Here is a 23,170-nt window from a genome sequence, read left to right on the forward strand (position 1 = left end):
CCACAATCCCTTGATAAGCCTCCCCTTCATTCTGCAGACTGCCCGAACCAGAGGGAATAATTCAGTCCCACAAGGGACACCTTATTCTTGGAGTGCTAGATGCAAGTTTAGACTCATGACGCTTGTCAGCTCCAATCAGGGGCAAATTTCTCTGATAAGGCCACTGCAGATTTCCATTCAGCTCAGACCCTTGGCATCAGGCCTTGGAGCTGTTCCGGGCCCAGACTGCATGGCATATCCTGTGATCCGAGCTCAGGCAGCCACGGCAGCCCTCCCCCATTGAACCTTTTTACCTGCTTTGTTTTGATTATTTTAAAATCCTGCCAAACCCATTAGGGCTAATGCTCAGCTGAAAGTAGCCACGACCTCCTGTCAGCACTGCAGGACCCCCCGCTGACAAGGAGGAAGCTCACAGTTCTCTCTGTGAGAGGCTGGCGCCCTCGGCTTCCAAGGCGGCGCAGCAGTGGAAAGTCATCTTCCACCTAAACCTCTAAGTCAGAGGCCCCCTCCCCCTACAGCACGGGCCTCAGCTCGTTGAAGGACGTGAGCAGCTGCAGAAGCAAGGCGGCCTCCCGATTCAGGGTCCCATCAGCAGCTCTCTGAGTTTGTAATCAAAACAGAAGCGCACCTGTGTTTGGGCACGCTTCAAAGGGGTTATAGAAGGGAGCAGACACCACGTGCTCAGGGGGGAAGGGCTTTGAGCCAGTGACAGCACAGATGCACCTCAGTGCTCAGCACCACGGCTGCTTGGTGACCTTGAGCGGTCACCTAGCGGACCCTTAACATGCGAGAGATTCAGTTTATTTATTTGCCTTGAACAAGGGTGCCCTCAGGACCTCAGTCCCCATTTCAAGTCCCTCACAACCTGTCCATTTGTGACTTAGATTTGTGCCACTTTCCTTTTACATTGAATAAAACCTTCCTGTGGCCTCCCCTTTGCTCTTGGCTTCCAGGATGTCCTTCCCTTCCCCTGCTCAGATCTGGCACAGCCTCTAAGACCCAGTGTTGGTTACTTGAAGCTGTTCTTGGCTACCTCACAGCCCTCACGGCTCCTTCTACAGCCCTTTCAGACGGTTGCACAGTTCTGCAGGCATTTCAGACTCCTTACAATTGCTCTCAGTTATTACATGTTAATGTTGTGTCCCTCAATATCATGAGCTCGAGCCCAAATCATTTTAGCACACTGTTGGATTGTATGATTGATGCAAAGGAAAAGACATAATAAAATCGTAGTAATGCATATCCCAGGGCATGTTTCCCAGCCACCCTCCCCTAGCATTCATACTGAGTCAGGAGAACATAGCACTCTAATTTCCAAAGATCAGAACAAGGTGGCGATCATGGTCAGCCGACAAAGGTCTGGTGAGCCAGATCTATCTGCAGGTCCCTGCTGTCCATTTCTGTGAAATCCTCCCTTCAGTGAGGGACCAAGTGATGCAAATGGTGGTGGCTTCCAGTCCATAACTGCAGCATCTTCCCTCCAGTCCCAAGTGTGGCAGAATGCCGGGTTCCTGCCTCAGCAGCCAAAGGCCTTATCTAGCCTCCAGGAACTGCAGGAGGTGGTCACAGGACCTTGAGCCCCTACAGCTGCAGGGACCAGGGGGCCAGTAACCACCAGAAATGACCACAAGGACTCTGCCTATTTGATTCACCTTGAGTGTCCTTTAGAGGGCCAGGCCTGATTGAGAGAGGAGTTGGGAAAATTGGAAATGAGGCTTTGCGGTGAAACTGAGTAAAGCTAGCTCCATGGACCCTCGCAGGAAAAAGCCCTAAACAACTGAAAGACAGCAGTCCCCATCCCCCCACTCTCCAGGACCCACACAGGGAGGCCTGGGGCTGTGGTCTGTGAACAATCCTGCCTTCCGTATGCCTGAGGAAGCAAGGTGCAGGGGCCCTCAGGAGCCCTAGAGACCCTGGCCACCCTTGGTGGTGAAGGAGGATGACAAAGAAGGAAAATTCATCCAATGTCAGATTCCACCAGGGCCCAAATAAGAATATTAACATTTTTTTATAAATCAGTTTAGAATCTGGAAACTCAAATCAGTGGCTAATTTCTCTTCACCCAGTCCGTCATGGTCAATAAATGTTTTGGCTCAAGTGTTTTTAGATTGGGGTAGGAGGTGTCAGGGAAATACTGTATCTTTTATTTTGTTTTAAGGAGCAGAAACCAATATCCAGGGTCAGCATTGTTGAAGACAGAGAACATAAGCATTAAAAAAAAAAAATGAGGTAGAAAAAAATAGAAATGAGTACATTCAAAAATGCCTCTAAGACTTCAAATAGAATCTTTGTGTGAACCTTTGATGGAGTGACGTGTGCTCCCTGGTGCCTAGCTGGGCCTTCTTTCTCTTGGAAATGTCCCTCACACTCCAGGGCTTCTGGAGACCGTTAGCTCCTCCCTAGCACACCCCAGCATGGCAGCTCCAGGCTCTCAGAAGAGCCACCCGTCATCAGGCTTATGTGAGATTAAATTTAGTCGTTATCCTGGAAGACAGTTATCGCATGTTGACAAAATCCCTCAGAATTCACTGTAGAGATCTTTAATTTCCACATTCAAATGATACCTGAATTCAATCAGTTAAACACTGTGCATCGTAATGCAGAGACCCTACTTGTGAAAAAGAGGCACTGCCTTCTTTGTGCCTGTTCAGCTCTGAAACCATCATCAAAGGTTATAGGTCAAACTTGGAAATAATGGACAATATATTTATGCTCATGCATGTGGGTTTGATTGCTGCTTTCAAAAAAAGCCATAACATTCTAAACTCCAGGCTCCCTTTCCTGAGTCACCACCATCTCAATGAGGACAACACCATGTTGCAATTATGAAAAACCAGACAGGCCCGAGTTCAAATCTTCCTCCCTCACTTAGAACCATGTCAAATCAGGCATGTTAATTAACCTCTCCAAGCCCAGTTTCCTCATCTATTACATGGGAAATAACAATGAAGTAATGCATATAGAAAGCACAGCACAGTAAGGCTAATGTGAAAGAAGCACTCAGTAAATGAGAACTGCCATTCAGTACCTCTCAAGTATTAATCACTTTCTGCATTTACTTATTTGTTTATTTTTTCAACCATCAGCTATTCATGAGTACCTACCCAGCCATTAGGAAACACAATGGGGATAAAGAAGTAAAAATACATGGTCTATGCTCTCAAAGAGCTTACAATTTTGGGATGAGGCACTATTCTTAGCAAGCTTATGCGATTGTGTATGAGTTTCTGGGAAAGAGCATTCAAATCTGACTAAGAAATCAAGGAAGGCTTATACAGGAGGGGGCTCTTGAGCTCAGATTCGAAGGACAGGTTGTGTTAGGGATAACGCACAAATACAGGGAGGCCACTCCCTTCAGAGGAAATGGCATGTGCCTGCTGTCAAAGGCTTGGGAGAGCACAGCTCACTCAGGTAACTCCAAGCTGCTCTGTCATACCTGGTGAGGAGAGGGAAGCAAAGGTGGAGGAGCAGGCAAGAGCTGGATGACAAAAACTAGTAGAGACTCTCTGTCAGGAAGAAATGATTTAGCAGTTTTGCCCAGCAAAGGTAAAGCTCAGATCTTACTCATTTGCACCTAGCACAGAGAGCTGCTATTTTACCTGTCAACTTGATTGGTCCAAACGATGCCCAGATATCCGGTTGTATTACTTCTGGGTGTCTCTGTGGAGGAATTTCCAGAGTAGATTAGCATTTTAATTGGTAGACTGTGTAAAACAGACTGCCCTCCCCAGTGTGGGTGGGCATCAACTAACTCACTAAGGGTTCAAATAGAACAAAAAGGCAGAAGAAAGTTGAATCCACTCTCTCTGCCTGACTGCCGAGCTGAGACCTCAGTCTTCTCAGACTGAGACCTATACCACCAGGCCCCTCTGGTTCTCAGACCTTTGGAGTTAGAACGGAATTTATACCACTGGCTTTTCCAGGCCTCCAGCTTGCAAACACCAGACTGTACGATTTCTCAGCCTCCATAATTACATGGACTGATTCTTTGTAACAAACTCTATTAGTTCTGCTTCTCTGGAGAAACATACCTACACATAGCAGATGCTCAATTAATGTTACTTAAAAGACAATTAATGAAATGGAACATACCAGGATTGCTGTCTCACTTTCTGGAATCAGATTAAATTTTGAGGGGTAAGAGATAACAAAGGAAGACGAGGAAGTCCCATGTAAATCTGCTCCAAACCCCTGTATTTTCCATAGGGAGAATCCCAAGATCCTTTTAATCATATGACACGTTAGGTCATAGGCCATACCTGAACACACTTTTTCAGCTCTGTGACTAGCATACAATCAGTTTATACTCAGTGGTATTGGCTCTCTAAGGTCATCATTTCCACCCCCAAACCTGGGAGCACTTACTGTAGTGTTTGCATATGAATTAGTATCTCTGGTAGAACAACCCAACCACCTTTCAAAACAAAGGATTTAAACATTGGGTTCAGGCTTTCAGAGGAGCCAAAGCCAGTTTTCAAGTCTGCAAGTGCATCGGACATGGGGGCAAAAGAAGGGCTGGCTGGTGCGGTGGGAAGAGAGGAGACCCATGAGGAAAGAAGGCAGCTTCTGGCACAAGGCCTGTGAGGAAGGGAAAACAGAAAGGATGCAGGTGCTGGCCCTCATCCTCTAAGTAGTACTTTTCTCCATTAATCGTTTTGCTCTACATCCACCATGCATGTCCCTATGGGCAGAAATACTATCTAAATTTATGTTCTGTATTGGCTTAGTGTTTGCGCTCAAATAAATATTGGATAATGGTGAAAATTCTGCATATATAAGCCCCATTCAGTAGGCTCATAAAGGGATAAATGTACATGCCACCGGGAAGAGACTTGATGAGGGGCCACTTTGGGGGATTCATCCACATACTCCCAGGCCGTTGTAAACATGGTAAGCAAGAAGCCATGAACAATGGTTCCCACATTCATTGTTTTCGGTGGACACAGAAGAGTGACTATAGGATCTGCATGAAAGAGTCAAGTGAAGTGGCTTGTTCTAAGAGTTTGAGGGAGCAAAACCCTGTTAATTACAAAGGGGAGAAGAGCAAGAATACTTAACTCAGTGGAGTGTCCCATGGAGGGTTTGTCAACATCTCTTTCCCAGAGAAAGACCAATTTAGATGCCGTTTCCACTGATTTTATGTGGCATTCTAACTCCTGTGAAGAGGATTCTGAACAGAAATTAACCTCTGCGGGAAAAGTATTGGTAATCATTTTTTTTAAAATTTCATTTATACTCTGTCCTTTCTCTGACCTTCGGCATGAGTTAGAAAAAGAGAGCGGCAGGCAGAAGAAATGAGCTTTGGAAGCTGGAGAGCCCGTTGTTGTTCACTTGAAAGAGTTAAGTCTGGATCTCCCCAGCCAAGAAGACCTCACTGTCTGTGCTCAATTGAAACAACCAGGCTGCTTCTGTCTGTGAAATGATCATTTTTGCCACTCAAGGAGAACTTATCTCCTCCTAAAGGTCTCGCTGGCAATGTTAGCACACACGTGAACTTTCTTCTCATGTATTGGTCAGGACCACCCTTGTTAATTAGATTCCATGGTGACTTGGGTGGGTGGTCAAAATCACTTTGCATTTGTTTCATTAGCAACTTTACACTTGGAGCCAAGCTTTGTGTGAGTCACAGCCTGCGGAGGGTGATTTGGGAAGAACCAGAAATGGCCCACAGCCCTTATCCAAAGATACTTGCACTGCCCTGGAGCTACAGGGCCAGAAATTTTGCCATTTAAAATTTTGGTTTTTGCAGAGTTAGCATAACCCTTTCAAGGACTTCCATACTTCATAGGCAGCAAATATCTATTAAGCATCCTACATGTGCAGGCATTGTGGGAGACACAGCTCTACAATAGTCAATACTACACAGAGTCTACATGGAAGATAAATATCAATAACCATAATCCAGGATAAAAAGTATAAATGTCTTAAGAGAGTTTTAGATAAAATGATATGGGAATTCAAAAGAGGAAGTTATTGATCATTTCTGACTCAGAGGCTCATTTAGCATTTGAGCTGTGCCTTAAAGGATGGGTATGATTTGGACCTATCTGGAAGGCATTCTAAAAACCCTGAAACTTGTAATCTTTTGTCCTATTTCTTTTAAACAGTAAATATTCTAAAATTAAAAAGTGGTTTTGTTTTTCAGATAAATTTTCTCTGTGGCTAGAGAGGTCAGGGACCAGCAAGTGCTTCATCAAATACCACATCAAGCACTTCAAAGAAAAAGACACCAAAACAGTGAGAAAACGCAAGCCAGACCAGTGAACTTTCTGTATTCACATTTTTACTTGCACCAGGCACAACTCTGATGTAAGTGACAGAACTGATGTTTCTCAGTAACTCCTTTAAGGGATATATGACCAATGGAGATATTCAAACCCCTGCCCCAGAGTAGCAGGGGTCCCAAAGCCAGGTCTATGGGTGTGTGTGGGGTGTGGGGAGGGACTGCCCTCAGGCTCTAGGAAAGGTGTACTAGCTGTGGCCAATAGCCCAACTTTCTAGAACTGTCACTACAAAGACAAGTGGGATATCACAGAGAATCTGGGGCACAAGGTCAAATCTAGCAATTCCTTGAGATACTGAGACTAGTTATAGGGACCTTTTTAAAACTGTTTTTTTACTTATAATTGTGGCAAAACATACGTAACAAAAATTTACCATCTTAACCATTTTGAAGTGTACAGTTCAATAGTGTTGAGCTCAATTCACATGGTTGTACAACCAGTTTCCAGAACTCTATTCATCTTGCAAGACTGAAACTTTATGTCCATTAAACAATAACTCCCCATTTTCTCCTTCCCCCAGCCCTTGGTAAACATTCTTTTACTTTGTCTAAGAATGTCTTTGCTTTTTAAGGCTGAATAATATTTCATTGTAAGTGTGGAGCACATTCTATTTATCCATTCATTTGTCTACAGACACTGGGACTGCTTTCTTTTTGGCTATTGTGAATAATGCTGCAATGAATGTGCGTGTATAAGTATCTCTTCAAGATCCTACTTTCAATTCTTTTGAACATATATCTGGAAACAGAATTATGAGATAATAGTAATTCTATTTTTAACTTTTTGAGGAATGACCATACTGTTTTCCCCAGCAACTGCCCTGTTTGACATGGCCATCAACAGCATGCAAGAGTTCCAGTTTCCCTACATCTTACCAACTCTTGTTATTTTCTGGTTTTTTGAAAGCAGCCATCCTAATGGGCACAAGGTGGCAGAGGGCCTTATAATATTAGACCCAGTGGGCAAGCCTGCCCACGCAGGGAGGGAGCTGTTAGAAGTGAGAGGTGGTGTAGTTTCCGTCATTGAAAATAATGAAGCCTTGACAAGCCTGCAAAATAAGGCAGAAGGGAAGCTCCCAAGAGCAGGGTAGCCCACCTGGGCCAGGCCCACGGGGCCCATTCTGAGGCTCCTGAAATACTCATGTGCTGCGTACAGTCGGAAGCTGTTGACCTGCATCTCAGTGGAACAGTCACAGCAGGTTGCCCGGCATTTGGCAGCACCATAGAAGGCAAACTTGCTCAAAGAAGCAGTTGTTAGGAGTGAAAGGAAAATGCCTAGCCCTCCTCTGAGTCCTGGTACCCAGGCTGAGGGCAGTGCTGCAGGCATGGCTACAGGAATCCCAGTCAGGGGAGGCGATGAGGGAATGGTATGGCTGGCTCTACCCTGAACCTAAAACAATCTGTAGGTCATACAACAGAAGTTCCAGCGACACTGGATGACACCACTAGCTCTTCATATACTGAGAAATCTTGGAGGGAGGGAGGTCCTGAATATTTTTTTAGAACACTGGTGTGAGTGTTTTTGAAGGGGACAAACTGGTATTGAACTGCTTTTCTGAACCATTTACAGAAATCCCCAGGATTCTGAGTAAAAGCTCCAACAGAAGCATGACTCCTTTAAGTGTAGCTGGCCTCCCTTAATTGCTGGCATCTCTAACGCTGAAATCACATAGAAATTTTCCCCAAAGGTCTCTCTGCTGTTAAATAGGCCACCATCTCTCAGCCAGCACACACTCTGTCTACCCATGGCCACAGTGTCCAGATGCTGGGTTCTACCAGTGAATCTGAATACATAAGCATCCAAGCAGCTCTTCCCCTGGTTCAGAATGGTATTTTGGGATACAATCTGCTATTTAAAACAGCTGTTGTTGATTTACTTGGGACACATGCTGATTTTACGTCAAACAGAATGTCATGCAAACTTCTCCAAGGAGTCCTAGGAAAAAAAAGAAAAGCATAGAAGATAAGAATAGCATTTATAAACGTATGCTTACATTCAAAATCCCCTGTATAAAATTGTCAGACACTGGGGAATCAGGTGCCTATCTGACTGACTTGAGCTCCTTTTTCATCAACTAGGCTCCGATGCTGATGTGAACTGAAGACAGAAAGGAAAAAATCCCCCTGCCAGAGAACCACTACTTACACTGATGAAGCCTTTGAAAAACACTGAAATGATAAAGAAAAAATGTGTTACAATTCTTTATTTTCAAGGAGGCACCTGGCTTCTTCATGTCTCTTTTCTGTTCGCCTTCCTTCTGTCCTCTAACCTAAACAATTTTCATCATCCTTTCCTTTCCTGAAACTAAACAAAGTTTAATAGGTTTAACAAAGATTTCTTGTGTGTGTAGGTTTACTGAGACTAAAAAGTGCATCAGACTAAGCATTTAGAGGACACAGACTGGGTCTTTTAGCCTCCTATCAGGAAGAATGTGGGCACTTAATAAATTCCTAAATAATCAGTTAAGTTGAGGAAAGAGCTGATTGGTGCTCCAGAAATGAGAGACTGAGGGACTCCTGAGGGGAAGTTTTCCTCTTTACCACTGTGCCTTCCCTTCTGCAGATGGCACCTGCTCCTGTGGCTTACCCGTATGATCACCTTTCTTGCCTTGCCACCCGCCGTCAGTAACCTCCCATCATCCAGCCCTGCCCCTCTCTGCTCTGCCTTGAGGAATCATATTGTGTATGCACCAGGTTCTCAGTTCTGCCTTCTTCAGTGTCGTAAGATCAACCCCCAAGTCTGGCTACCCACTCACATTCCATTCTCCAGGCTCAGTGCCCCATGCACAGTCTCCATACTGACACATTTGTGTTTCAGGAAAGTGATCAAAAAAGAACCTAGGTTTTTTTTTAGTTTCACCAAAAAGCCAATTCCCAAGCACATCCAAGTGGTCAATTTCCCCTGTGATCTATGATACACTGACATGTCTAGGACTCCTTAGGGAGAAAGAAAAGACAGGAGTTATAAAAGAATCAGCCATGAAACAAACACTGCTACTCACCATCAGTAGGAGAACAAAGAATAGCAGTTGGAGTTATAGCCAGGACAGCAGGTATCTTCTGGCTCCACAAAGAACTGGGCTCCTTTTGCCTCAAAAGTTAAACATGACAAAGAGATTCTGAAAGAAATTTAAAAGGTATAATGAATTAAGAAGATGCAAAAATAAACCACTATGGAGCATTCCTTAGTCTATGTAGGCTGCTGTAACAAAATACCGCCGACTGGGTATCTTATAAACAACGGAGACCTGTTTCTCGCTTCTGGAGCCTGGCGAGTCCGAGGCGGAGGCGCCGACATGGGCCCTCTCTGGTGAGAGCCTTCTTCCTACCTCAGAGCCGGCATGTTCCTGCTCTGTCCCCGCCGGGGGGAGGGCTAAGGGAGCTCTGCGGAGGCTCTTTTATAATAACACTGATCCCATTCATGAGGCTCCCACCCCATGAGCGAAGCACCTCCCAAAGGCCCCGCCTCCTAATACCGCCATCTGGAGGGGGTAGGACTTCAGCATACGAGTTTGGTGGGGGAAACAAACATTGAGACCATAGCAGAGCACCTACTGTATGCTAGGCTTATTCTAGGTACTGAAGATCCAACAGGAAACTGAAAAAGTCCTTGCCATTGGAGAACTTATTTTATTTGGGAAGACACAGAACAGCAAGTAAAAACAAAAAACAAAAGGTGTATCTTCAGACAGTAATAAAAACTCTGAAGAAAATATAATCTAGTTGAGGACTGAGGTGAGACAACGAGGGTCAAGGCCTATTTTAGATAGGATATCTGGGGAAGGATTCTGCAGACAAACTCTTCCAAAGATCTGGAAAGCACACTTCAGACAGAGGGAAGAGTATTTGCAAAAGTCCTGAGGAATGAATAAGCCTGGCATGTTCACAGAACCTAAGAAAGCTCACATGACCAGAAGAAAATATGCAATGGGGGCAGAAATAGGAAATTAGATTATAGAGGAGGGTAGAAGCCAAATTATGTGGCTTGTTGGCCATGATAAAGAATTTGGATTTTATCATAGGTATGATAACATACTGAAGGATTTTGTTTGTTTTAAGCAAGTTTGTTTTAGGATGGGAAATATTGAGAGTATTGTATGCCTAAGGGAGTGATCCAGGAGAGAAGAGAAAATTGATGTTTGTGTCTCCCCAAAAGTCATATGTTGAAGCCCTAATGCCCAATATGATGGTATTTGCAGGTGGTTATTTGGGAGAACTACACCATGTGGGTGGAGACTTCATGAATGGGATTAGTGCCCTTATAAAAGACACAAGAGAAACTATCTGTCTTCACCATGTGATGACACAGAAAGATCTCCATCAGCAAACCGGGAAGGCTCTCCCCAGGAACTGAATCTGCCGGCACCTTGATCTTGGACTTTCCAGCTTCCAGCCTCTGAAAAATAAATTTCTGCTGTTTAAGCTCCCAGGCTATGGTATTTTTGTTATAGCAACCTGAATAAGACAATACCGGAAGAAAAATGAAGAATTGCTGGAGCTTAAGTAAAAGGATAAACTCCAGTTCCTAAATGGATAGAGGAGTTGACTTTGATAGGCCAAATTTTTTAAATCTAACTGCTATTCTTTCAGAATAAATATACTAATTGCTTCCATTTTTTTCCTTCAGTAAAGACAGTGCTGTGGGCTACATATATGAAAGATAAGCCTTATTTCTTTCACCTCTCACATACCAGGAAACTGAGACAATATGGTCAAACAACTAATACCAGTGCCAGAGCCGGGACTCATCCTCTGAACTTCTGAAGCCCCATCCTGGTTCTTTCTGCTTTTTCACATAGCACGTGGTAGGAAATGGTAGGTTATGGAAATGCTACTCTCAGCAGGCCGTTCAAAGCCACTGGTATCTCTTGGAAATTAAGTAAGGCAAACTTTTGACAAATTCATTCAAAACGAGTATTTTCAACTCTGATCTGCACTTGTCTTTTCCCCAATCAGCCTCGCTCAGAGACTCAGAGCTGACAGCTGGTCTGTGACTTACACAGGGAGCACTCCTATCCCTTCTCTCCTGCCAGTCCTTCCAGATGCATCTCTTCTCAAGTGGCAGTCTTATCAAGGATATAGTTCATTTTGCTAACAAATCGCCAAGGGATGTACTAGCAACATATTAGACATATTAGAGGGAAGATGGTCTGGAATTATCAATTTGCTGGGCCTAATGCTCAAATCATAATTAACAGTTGACGATTGTTCTGGGTTGGGTCAGATCAAAGGCACAGTACTTAAATCTGGGCATTTGCAATTCTTCTTCCTTTAATATACTTTAGGAATGTGGAAGCTTTCTCTCTTAAATAGCTTTTTCTTTCTCCTTTTTTTTTTCATCTCTAACATCACCTAACTTGCCCTTTAAAAATACACTCAGATTCTTCCAAAGATAAAACCAGAGTGAGAGACAAAGAGGATATGAATTTGAAAGGTGGTCTTGGCTGTTTTGCCACATCTGCTTGAAATTCTGCAGCTGGCACTGAATCCTAGAGATCAACAGAATGACTGATGAGCCACACAACTCCCAGTCTGAGATGTGCTTGTGAAAATGTTCAGGGACTTGACCACAACTTTTCAACATCAAGAATGAGAGGTGTGAAAGCTCCCAGACACCAGCGGGCTCATCTCTTGCCAGGTCTGGATTTTTCTCTTCTGGATAAGAGTCTAGCAGATGCTTTAGCTGGTCTTGTTTTAAACATCTTAAATGATGGCACACCCTTCCCTTCCCACTGAAAGGCTATTTCACAATCCAGTGGATCTTATCACCAGACTGTGTTTTCCAGAGAGTTGCCTGAAATTCATCTTCTGTTAATTTCTTAACATAACTCACATTTATTCACTTTGGCAAACTCAGCCGTGAGCAGTGTCTCCTCCTCATTGGCAGCCAAGCAAGGGAACCTACAAATGAGAGCTCGTCAACCAAATTCCTCTTCCTATTCCTTTTCCTGCTGGACGAGCCCAGCATGCTGAGCAGCTCTGGGCACTGAATGCCGAGTGTTTTTCTCTGCCTTTTCCTCTTTTCAATGATCCCCTCATCACTCATCACTCTCCCACTGCATGAACTGTTCCCACCTACCAGGCTTGGCAGGGGACTCAGTCATCAGCACAGTGCAGTTATTCGTGCTGACTGCCTTCCTGCACCTGACCCCAACCCTGTCAGGATTCTTAAATCCTACTGTCACCATATGGAGATGGAACAGTACCCCAACAAAGACTGTCCGGGTAGAATATTCCCTTCCCCCAACAGCTCCACATGGCCCTCACCCAGCTCCTCCCTACTCACACTCACAGATGCTTTTCTTTCAGGCCATCCTGCTCAGTCTACTGTGGCCACTTTGCTCTTCACTTCCAAATTTTCTCTGAACCCAGTCTTCCCCCTGTACATCCTCCCCTGAAATACATTAATCACTCTCATATTTGTCTCTTTTGATAAAGACAACCATGTGGGCTGTATACAACAGAGAGTGTTTCTTTCACATTTGCACATACAAGACTACTTAGACAAGATCAAGTGACCGCTCTGAAGCCAAGCAGCTAATATCAGTATCAAAGCAGGACTCTTACCCTGAGTCTCTGATGCCTCATCTCTGGTTCTTCCAGCTTTTCCACACGACATGCGTGGCAGTGACTTTCAGTGGAAAAAGCTCTACTATTGACTGCCTTGTTTTCCAGGAAGGTGCCTCATCCCAATATGTATTTATTTTATATGCCATAAAGAATCGACCTTCTATCCTTCCTTTTTCTAAGAATTGCATTAATTGGATGTTACTATAAGTGACTAAAGACAAAATGAACAGTTTCTACCAATGTAAATTATTTTTTGTTTTGCATTTAGGCCAAATGCGTTTCATTATCTAGAAATATTTAAGTATATTTATGATGACTGAAAAGTAATTTAATAGAATTTACATTCTGAGTCCAAGAAAATTCCATTAGGCAAAGGATTTAGAAAGACAACTTTTATTTTGCTTAGTTCTTGCCTGAACTGAACACCCCTCAGCCATGATCAAACAAAAAGCTTTTGTCTTCATGAACTGATGTTACTTGAATTGTCCTGATTTAGAATCCACAGGACCAGAGTGAAAAGAGAAAAATAAGACAAAACAAAACAAGCAGTAACTGAAACGTGAACAAAACCAGGAGCATGTGACTGACATACCTGCATGGTACTTTTTAAATTGCTTTGAATTTCCACACATTATGAACTACAGTCCGCTTCAGATTCCACACTGTATTTTAAGAGTTTTTGCTTCACTACTTTGGTTTAATTTCTGAAAAAAACACAGGGCTTCACAGTTATGGCCAGCTGCTTATCCCAGGCAAATTAAATTAAGCCCCTGGCATGCAACTAAAAGTTTGTTTCGCCTAATTGAGCAGCTAATGGGTATAGATGAATTTGAGGTACAGATAAAAATATTGTTTTCAAAGAACCTCTCTGATTAGCATGCTCTGACATGAGCAAAGAAAAATATTTATGCAGCCATTTTTAGTAAGCATATTCAAATCTATTCGCTAAGCTCCAGGGAAGATTTCAGAGGGCTATGTCATGTCTTTATATGGGGTGATCTGGTTTTTGCAAAAAAGAGGGCTAAAACCCTTCACCAAAGGCTTTCTGACTTTTTGCTATATCAGCTCCTAGCCAGTTTTGATATGCCTGTAGAAAACGTGCTCTTCCCCTTAACAACTGGTGTCTTCCCTCAAGGACTGAGAGGGTCTGCACTCTGACCAAACTCCATTGTTTTATCTAATAAATGGCTCTAGTACCACTCTGTCACTAAAGCAACTGTTAGTGGGATGGAGGAGCAAAGAAACAAATAGTTGGGGAGGATTCTCTGAAATATTAACATTTTGGAACTTGCTGCATTAGCTCCCTACCATTTTGCTGTGCTTGCTTTTATAGTATTGAATGTCAGGGCAGATGGCTATTTCTATGAATCTCCTTCGTCAATATTGTGTCCTTTTAAATTAAGCTTTCATTAACAACAAAATAAATATATGTATCATTTTCTACATCTTACAATTGTAAAAGAAATGCAAAAAACACAGGGCTTATCCAATTCCATGCCGTTTTAAAGTCAGTTAAACAAAACTTTAAAGACAGCTATTTTAAATAACAGCAGCATTGTGACATATTTGCCTCAAATTCCATCAAATTGCTTCCATATAAAAGTTTCTGAGAGTTTTATGTTTGTCTGTTTAGTTTTGCCTTCTTCTTTGACCTCCTGCCCATTTATAATGAGAGAATGGAGGAAATACATAGGGTAGAGACTAGGATATATAAGGCACATGGATTATGTCCCAGAAGCTACATTTCCTGAAAACCAAAGGCAGGCTGTTGTGGGGCTAATTTCCCAGCAAACACAGGCCTGTCAGCTCCGTGCATTCACTGCATGTGGCCCAGTGGTGAACTTGTCATACCACATTTAAAAGGAGAAATAAACCTGTTGCAGGTGCTTCCTGAAGCTTCAAAGAGCTCTTACCAGATGTGTTCTATATCCAAGGAATCTGTTTTCCATACCTGTGTCAAGAACTGATTGGCAGAAACACAAAAGTGACCATCTTCACATAATTTAACTTCTCTTTTGCTGAGCTAGGAGCATAGCACTTAGCGTGGACTTCCAAGTTTAAGAAACGTTAAGAAATTCAGCTGGATTTTATCCCCCACCCTGGACTCATAGGTTGAAGTCCTGACCCCCAGGACCTCAAAATGTGACCATATTTGGAGACTTGATTACAGAGGTAATCAAGTTAGAATAAGTACATTAGTGTGGGCCCTCATCCAATGACTAGTGTCCTTATAAAAAGGGGAAACTTGAAGACAGATACACAAAGAGGGAGAATGATATGAAGACAGGGAGAAAAACAACCATCTACAAGCCATGGAGAGAAGTCTGGTACTGGCCTCTTGATTCTGGACTTCTAGCCTGCAGAACTGTGAGACAACAAGTTTCTGTTGTTAAAGCCATCCAATTTGTGGTACTTAGTTTTGGCAGCCCTGAAAAACTAATACAGATATTCATTTAATCACTCATTTCCAGTACTGATTTAACAAATAATGGAAACTTACTTGAAAAGGCTTCTACATCTATCAGGACATCCCTCACTCTCGCTCTTGAGAAAACTTTAAAAAAGAAATTCTAGTTTTTCTATGCTACTTATCAGTCTGTCTCAGGTTAAATTCATTCTTATTTGTTTGCCTCTTCAAAGTTGTAGAACTTTTCTTTGTATATGCTAACATTAGTCCAGCAAGTCACTCTCTCCATATTGAGATCAAAATTCCAATTCCATTTTCTTCTGGATGCAAAAGTAACAGATACTAATGCACATCATTTAATTGTTCACTTATTATATCAAAATACATAGCAAATATAAAGGTCCCCTTTGTATACCACGTGTGTGCCCATGAACCATATGCACACACACACACGTATATACCAATCTGCTTTCCCTTCTTTGCAAATTCTAGCTATGTGCTCCGAGGTGGTCCACCCTGGAGGTCACATATAGAGCTCTCACCTGGAATGGGAAGAGAGGAAGTAATGTAACACTTATGCATATAAAGTTAAGACATATATATTATCTTAATTAATATAACAACCGTGTGAGGTATGGATTATTACTTTCAGAGATAAAACCAAATGAGGGCAGAATGGCCATGTCATTGACATTTGAGAGTCCTGACCCGTTCTGACACCCTCCTCTTCCCCGGGTCTTCACTGCAGTCCCACTCAGGCACATCTATCCAGGCTTCCTCGGCAATCAGAGGAAATGTCAGAAAGGTCCAGGAAAAGAAGCACCACTGAGTCCTCATGACCACAGCAGAGTTTCCTCTTGAAAGTGTCCATGGCAGGGCCATTAACTGGGGCCAGGAGCACCTGGAGGTGGGAGTTCTCTTCTCCCTCCCCGTCAGGACTTGGCTTGCATGCCATCCATCTCAAAGGCCCAGGGATTGTTTAATGAAGCCTGTTTGGATCAGTGGAGCTCTGTGTTTAGGCCATTCTCCAAGATCTGTAAAATGGCTAGGAAACATGCCCACTTTTGGCAAGGTGTCCAGTGCTTATTGTGGTTTTATTTTATTTTTATTTTTGTGCTTAATATCATTAATATACAATCTTATGAAGGTTTCATATGAGCTACATTGTGGTTACTACATTCACCGATATTATAGAGTCCCCCCCATACACCCCATTGCAGTCACTGTCCATCAGCGTAGTAAGATGCTATAGTCACTACTTGTCCTCTCTGTGCTATACTGCCTCCCATGTGCCCTCCCTACATTATGTGTGCTAATCATAATACCCCCTAATACCCTCTCCCTCCTTGCCCACCTACCCTCCCCATCCCCTTTCCCTTTGGTAACTGCTAGTCCCTTCTTGGAGTCTGTGAGTCTGCAGCTGTTTTGTTTTTTTTTTCTGTTGCTGTTTTGTTCCTTCAGTTTTGTTTTGTTGTTATACTCCACAAATGAGGGAAATCATTTGGTATTTATCCTTCTCCACCTGGCTTATTTCACTGAGTACAATACTCTCTAGCTCCATCCATGTTGTTGCAAATAGTAGGATTTGTTTTCCTCTTATGGCTGAGTAATATTCCATTGTGTAAATGTACCACATCTTCTTTATCCATTCATCTACTGATGGACACTTAGATTGCCTCCATATCTTGGCTATTGTAAATAGTGCTGCGATAAACAGGGGTGCATATGTCTTTTTGAATCAGGGATCTTTTGGTAAATTCCTAGGAGTAGAATTCCTGGGTCAAATGGTATTTCTATTTTTAGTGTTTTTGAGGAACCTCCATATTGCTTTCCACAATAGTTGAACTAATTTACATTCCCATCAACAGTATAGGAGGGTTCCCCTTACTCTGCATCCTCACCAGTATTTGTTGTTCCTTGTCTTTTAGATGTTGGCTATTCTAACTGGCGTGAGGTGATATTTCATTGTAGTCTTAATTTTCATTTCCCTGGTAATTAGTGATGTGGACTGTGGTTTTATTTTTAAATAAACCTCTCCAACATGATTTTAGTTGCCTGTTCTATTGAAAGCTTTTTCAATTATTCAAATCAATTCAATCAGAATTTACTGAGCACCTATTCTGTGCCAGACATAGCAGGAGTACAAAAAGAACAGTAGGATATTGCTCCAGGAACTTGAGAATCTAGGAGGGTATAACAAACCCACAAATAATACTAAGAGGCAAAGACTAGAGCTATAAAGGAGTACAAATAAAGAGCAACAGGCATTCAGGCAGAGAAGATATCACTTGTGGTTGGGAGAAGTCAAAAAAGACACCATCGATAAGGAGCCAGCATTTGACAGACCTTTAGGAATTCTGTCAGTCAGTCATTCAGTCAGTATTTAGTGAACATCTACAATGTGCCAGGCATGTGCTAAGAACTGGAGCTACAAGAGGGACCCTGCCCTCAAGATATCTACATTCTAATGATGAATAAGATAATGAACAAGTAAACTAATTAACTATAGCTTGTTATGGCTACTAAGAAGTGAATGAGCAGGGTGCACGGATGGCATTAGCCAGATAGGTGGTGCTGCTGGTGCTTTGGCAAAGTGCTCAGGGCAGTTCTTGCTAAGAAGATGATTTTTAATGGAGATTCTGAGGAATGATTAAGAACCAGCCAGTTAAAAAGCAGGGGTGGGAATATTCAAGATATTGTGAGCAATAAATGAAAAGTTCCTGAAGAGAAAAAGAATTTGGGATGATCAAGAAATACTCAAAAGTCAATGTGGTGGAGAATAGGGGCAACGAGCAAGCCAGCTGGAGAAGAGAATGGAGAAGTAGGTGGGGTTCGGGTATTGAAACTCATTGGAAGGATTTTCACTCATTGAATGTTCTCCTAATTGAAGCAGAGCCTTTGAAGGGTTTTAAGCTGGGCAGTGGCATGAGGCCAATTTGCATTTTGCAGAGATGTCAAGTCAGAGCACCATGCAGAGAACAGGCTGGAGCTGCAAAGGAATTAGGTGGCAGGTGAATAGCATTGGTCCATTTGCCACAATGTGCTTTACGGAGGGTGAAGGTAGGAGTTATAAAGGGAGATAAATCTGAGGTGTATTTTGGAATAAGAAACAAAAATAATTTACTAAATGAAGATGAGCAGAGCATTTAAGTAGACAAAACAACATAAGCAAAGACTCAGAGGAGAAAAATTGTGGGTCTACACGGGCTTCAGTGAGATGATAGCAGTGTACCTCTTCTTTGCAACAGAGTCCTGGGCCACAGAGCTGTATGATCCCCACTCCTTAATTCCAGCTTTATTTCCCACCCCACCCCTCCACTCTTCACACACGACTCATTCTAATAAAAAACTACAGGTTGCTTGACTTTACAGACACCTAAGCAAACACTGAGGCCAACGTTTCCCAAAGTGTATTGTGTATTGTGTGTAATACTTTTTACAAGAGATGCTTCTTAAAAAAAATGGGGTTGGGGGTGTTGAGGGGGGGGACTTTGTGGTCAAATAAGGTTAGAAAATGACCTTCACATCCGCTTTCTGGAGAATTATAAAGTTTATACATGCTTAAGACTTTGAGATGTCCTTTGACACAGAAACGTGTTTACCTTTGTTACCTGTTAACCCGTTTTATTCCAGACTGGTAGGACTTTAGGTCCCTTATCCATTGAACAACCCTAGGGGTCATGTGGGACCACCGACTGGCCTGAGCACCAGCTGCATAATTTGCAGAGCTCAGTGCAAAGGGAAAATGCCGAGCCCCTTATTCAAAACTTCCTAGGGATTTCAAGGCGGCGACAGCAGAGCACTAACCCAAGAGTGGAGCCGTCCTGAATACGAGGTTCTGAGAGCCTCGCAGGGCAGGGCTGGCACAGCCACGCAGCCGGCCGAAGGCCCATTATCTTCAAGTTACAGAGCGGGAGACAAACCTAGAAAAGTGCGGTGGCCTCACCATGATCTCGCATCAGGACAGTGGCGGCACCAGTCTGCTCCCAGGGCCTTGTGGTCGCTGACAGTATGCCGGATCGGCTTCTCCGAGGTGAGCCAGATGCTGTGGGCACGGGTCTTCTGGTTCCGTTGGTAATTGCCGCCCCTCCACATTAGACATGGCAGTCCCACGTCCAGCCTCCACCCCTGTGGCAGGCTCGACCCACCCGAGAGGCCAGCGCCATGCTGCTCGCCTCTCCCTTGCTACTCAAGCTGACTCCATTGCGCTCTCCCAGTCATCATTCTGGTTTATTGCAACTGGTCACAGAACCTAATTCCCGCCCTGAGAGCTGGAGATAAAATATGGTTTGAAAAAAATACCATGAATTGCCTGACTAGAGATGAGTAAGAAAGAAGTTTAGGAGAGGGAAGGAGAAGACTACGGTTAGCTGGCTCTTACCCCATTTGTGAGGAAAGCCAAGTATTTCCTATCTACGTTCCACAGAACACTAACACAGCTCTTTGTAGGTAGTGTGTGCACAGCAAGCAAAGTGCCCTTTCTCCCTGAAAGGCTGGGGAGCTAAAGAAGTCCGTGCAAAGAGAATGCAGCAACTTGTAGGGAAACTCCAGTGCTGTGTGACACTATAAAGTGGGTGACGTCCAGTTCTCCCAGAATAAAACAAGGGAGGACTTTCAAGGAGAGGATGAGGATGAGCTGTGGAAGGGGCTGTCCACTATTTCAGAAACAGGGAGAGGGGATGAGGGTAGATAGAACACAGGGCCTTAAAACAAATAGAGAGGGTGAGAGAGGAAGTACAGATTGTGAAGGGTTTCCATTATTTTGCCTACTGTATCAGTCAGCAAATTGTTCTCCAAAGAAACAGAAGCAATAGGATAGATACATTTACATAGATATTTATTATAAGGAATTGGTTTACATTATTATGGAGGCTGACAAGTCCCAAGATCTGCAGAATGACTTGGCAAGTTGAGACCCAGGGGAGCTGGTGGTGTTCTGGGCTGAGTTTGAAGCCCTGGGACCCAGGGGGACCAGTGGTGTGAGCTCGAACCCAAAGGCCAGCAGGCTCAAGACGCAAGAAGAGCTGATATTTCAGTTTGAGTCTGAAGGCAAGAAAAAGCTAGTGGCCCAGTTTAAAGGCCCTCAGGTAAAGAGAACTCTCGTACTTGGGGGAAGTTCAGTTTTTTGTCCTGTTCAGGCCTCCAGTGATTGCAAGGTGCCCACCAAAATGAGGGAGGGCAATTGGCTTTACTCAAGTCAACCAATTTAAATTTTAATCTCACCCCAAAACATCCTTACAGAAACACCCAGAATAATATTTGACCAAATATCTGGGCACCCTCATGTCAATCAAGTTGACACATAAAATCAACCATTACACCTGCCCAATGTCCATTCCTTTCTATTCTAACACAATGAGTTGATTTTCCTTCACAGAAACACTCTTGTGCACTCTGTCCACATAGCTGGGCCAGGGCTAACCCAACCCCGAACTTCTAGGAATGGACAATGAGAGCACCCCAACCCCCGGGGAGAGTGAGTGACTCTGAGACAGACCAGTGAGTCTCAGATCCTGGGACTTTGGCTATAAACACATAAGAATGAAGAAAATAAAGAGAAGATAAACTTTCTGCTGGGGTTAACATGCTGGTAAGATATAGGACAGGAACTTCTGGGGACCACCATGCGGAAAGGACCTACCTTAGAATGAAGCCAACATGGAAAAACAGAGCTGAGAGAGGAAGAGAGAGAAGCTGAGTCCTGGCGACATGGTTTGAGCCCTTGACTTTTTAGTTGCAAGAGTTACCTGAGTTAGTTGCTTAAGTTCATTTTGTGCTCAAGCTGATTTAAAGTAAGTCCTTTTCTTTTGTAAGCAATGAGTCTGACAGATGCTGTGAGCATATTATGCTCAGAGAATAAGCCAAGGGAATGGGCCTCCCTTATCTAAGGAGCAGTGAGCAGGCAGCTGGCGGCTCTGCTCTCCAAATGGTCCTTTTGAACTAAGTTTCCAGCATTGCTGAAGGCAGATGAGCAAGCTCGACTTAGCTCCTGGGGCTGAAGCTAAATCTACCAACTACTAATGTCACACTATTAACTGGAAATGATTCTGCCCCTGAAATTCCATCACTTTGACAATAAAAATCATCTTGTGTCATTTAATATGAGTATATACAGTATACTGTGAGGGCTGGGATTGGAGAGAGCAAACTTAGAGTTTAAAATACCATTCTTATTGCTCTGAGTGATGGCAACAGAATTTGGGACCCTGTAATGGTTTCAGGAATAAGTTAGAAAGACAGGCTGAAGCTCTTGATATCAGCAAGATGGTGGAATAGGAAGCCTGAACTCTCCTTCTCCCCACAGACACAGTGATTCAACAGCATCACACGGATCAATACCCTTTGTGAGAAATCCGGAAACCAGTTAAGAGGTTCCTGCATCCTGAGCAAATGCAAATTCAGCTACATCAAAACCAGTAGGGAAAACAGAAAACCCCTCTTGCCATAATCCCCACCCCTGGTACATGCCATGAGACTAGGAGGGAACCCCCAGCTCCAAGTTTCTCCCTAAGAAGCAGAAGAGTTGGACCATATACCTAGGGTCCCACCTTCTCTGAGTGCTACCCCAGGAGCTGGCTTGTACCTAGCCTGTCTCAGAAAGCTGACAGAGCAGGGCATTTGTGAGCCCCCAGGGGTTACAGAAAGGGAAGTGGGGTGGTTTGAACTGGTGTACAGGCACTTAACCATGGTGCCCAGCCTGAAGAAGGAACAAGTAATAAGCCCCAGCCCCTCCCTGAGGAGTGAGAGGGTCGCATTGCACATCTAATGCCTCAGCTTCTCCTCTGCTGCCCCAGGAACTGGCTTCAGGCTCACCTGTCTCAGAGCACTGATGGGACTACCATAATGCTGGACCCTATGGGCCACAGGAACAAAGATGATCTAGCATCCAGCTAGTCACCACAGCCCCGCCTCCCAACCCAGCACAGAGCAACAGGCAAACACCCGCAGATCCCAGCTTCTGTCTGGAGAGGGAGCATTGGACAGAACGTTCAGCAATCCAAAATTTCTGTAGGCTGTCTGGAATTGGCTTTCATCTCATTTCTCTGAGTACTGACAGGACTCAGCATACACTGGATGCCTCTGGGCTGCTAAGAACATAGAAGCAGGTTTGATTAGCACAAAGGTTTGAGAGGTCCCTGGACATAGTGGTGAGGGACCTCTCCTGTACCAGTTCAGTCCATGAAGCCTGGGAGAAGTTTTATGTAAGGCATAGACACCAACACAGACAATCAAGAAAAATGGAGACATGGGAAACATGTTCCAAAAAAAGAACAAAATAAACGTTCAGAAACTGACCATTGTGAAATAGAGATATATATGACTTACCCAACTGAGCATTCAGAATAACCATGATAGTGATGTTTCTGCAGTCAGGAGAACAGTGAATGAAGAAGAGAATTTCAACAAAAATAAAATATTTTAAAAGTACCAAATAGAAATCAGAGTACAATAAATGAACTGAAAAATGTAGTAGCCAAACAAAGACACCACAAGAAAACTAAAGGCCAATATCCCTGATGAACATAAGCATAAAACTCCTGTATAAAATTAAAACCCTTGTAAAGTATTGGTGGGAGTGAAAAATGATGCAGCCACTGCAGAAAACAGTATAGAGGTTCATCAAAAAATTTAAATTGGAAATACCGTATGATCTAGCAATCCCACTTCTGGGTATTTATCCAAAAAACTGCAATCAGAATATCAAACAGATACTTGCATTTCCATGTTCACTGCAGCACTATATAGCTAAAATATAGAAACACTCTAAATATCCAAGGATGAATAAATGAATTTCAAAACATGGTATATAGACACAATGGAATATTATTCAGCTTTATAAAAGAAGGAAATATTGCTATATATGACAATATAGGTGATAGTTCAGGACATTTATGTTAACTGAAATAAGC

At 43.3% G+C, this 23,170-nt stretch overlaps 1 long non-coding RNA gene across 1 annotated transcript; it reads right to left on the bottom strand.

Annotated features, from left to right (window-relative positions):
- Positions 1–3,246: 3,246 nt before the first annotated feature.
- On the bottom strand, positions 3,247–9,646 carry LOC140848320 (uncharacterized). The gene is made up of 5 exons (XR_012128991.1): positions 9,532–9,646; positions 9,286–9,402; positions 8,161–8,219; positions 3,600–3,660; positions 3,247–3,436 (listed from the first exon to the last, which is right to left on the bottom strand). It is a non-coding gene; the product is annotated as an uncharacterized lncRNA (long non-coding RNA).
- Between the last annotated feature and the right edge of the window lie 13,524 nt (positions 9,647–23,170).

This window comes from Manis javanica, chromosome 1 (genome assembly GCF_040802235.1).
Source record: "Manis javanica isolate MJ-LG chromosome 1, MJ_LKY, whole genome shotgun sequence".
Taxonomy (NCBI): domain Eukaryota; kingdom Metazoa; phylum Chordata; class Mammalia; order Pholidota; family Manidae; genus Manis; species Manis javanica.